A 993-nucleotide genomic window follows, 5' to 3' on the forward strand; every position below is an offset into this window, starting at 1 on the left:
AACTCAACTTAAAATGCGTCTTTTGTTTTGGTTATTTCCCGTCGAACAGACCTAGACTGTCACCGGCGGTGCATTTCAGCTATTTTAGATAAGACCGACATGACACATCAAGTGCCTAAAGTGGGAGGAAAATGCAGTGGCAGGCTTCAGCTGACACAACAGCGTGTGACGGAGATGGAAGTGAGCCCACCAGGGAAGAGCAGTATGGTGTTAATGATGGAGCAAAAGCAGGGAGCCAATCCGCCTCGACACACAGCATTCACACCGGCTAATCACACCACTCAGTTACAGTAGCACAGCAGTAAAGCCACAGGCTAGCCCGTGGTGCTCATTTATATTGCGCTTACATCAACACACTTCCGTCATCCAATTACGGTAAAGGACGTCTTTCCTTTAACGACGGACTAACGCACGAGCAGATGATGACACTCTTCCCAAAGGTAGCTTTGGGTCGGCTGCTAAACTTAAGTCCTGTAGTGAGTCGAAGCCTGCCGTCACTGTCTCTTTCCAATGAAATTCAAGTAGTAACAATTAAATTGAGAGACAAAATAAAACCCTATTCTATGCAATTAGGGCACAGCACAAGTCCTGAAGCAATTTGAGTTTACAGCAGCCTCCATTTAAACTGAAATCTAATAGGATACTCGAGAAAAAAAGAGGGAATAAAAAGGATAGTGCATTAGCTGACACTTCAAGGGAAGGATTAACATTGTACACAATGTGGCTTGACTCAGCCCTAGTGTAACATTTCCATCTAAGACTTTAACCTGATTCATGTTCAACAGTCTGAAAAAGAAACAGTCTTGTCATATGTGCATATCCCAGTATCAGTTTGCACTTTCATATCGATTCAGAATTAGTTACAAAAAGCACAATATGTAAACATTGAGAGGAACAAAAATAAAATCAACCTCTATACATTGTACAAGCTGTTAGCTTAGATGGAATAGCCAAATATTTCAGTATCATGGCACCCCTTAAATGTCTTCATTG

The sequence above is a fragment of the Sinocyclocheilus anshuiensis genome, unplaced genomic scaffold (genome assembly GCF_001515605.1).
Source record: "Sinocyclocheilus anshuiensis isolate Anshui unplaced genomic scaffold, SAMN03320099.WGS_v1.1 scaffold144, whole genome shotgun sequence".
NCBI lineage: Eukaryota > Metazoa > Chordata > Actinopteri > Cypriniformes > Cyprinidae > Sinocyclocheilus > Sinocyclocheilus anshuiensis.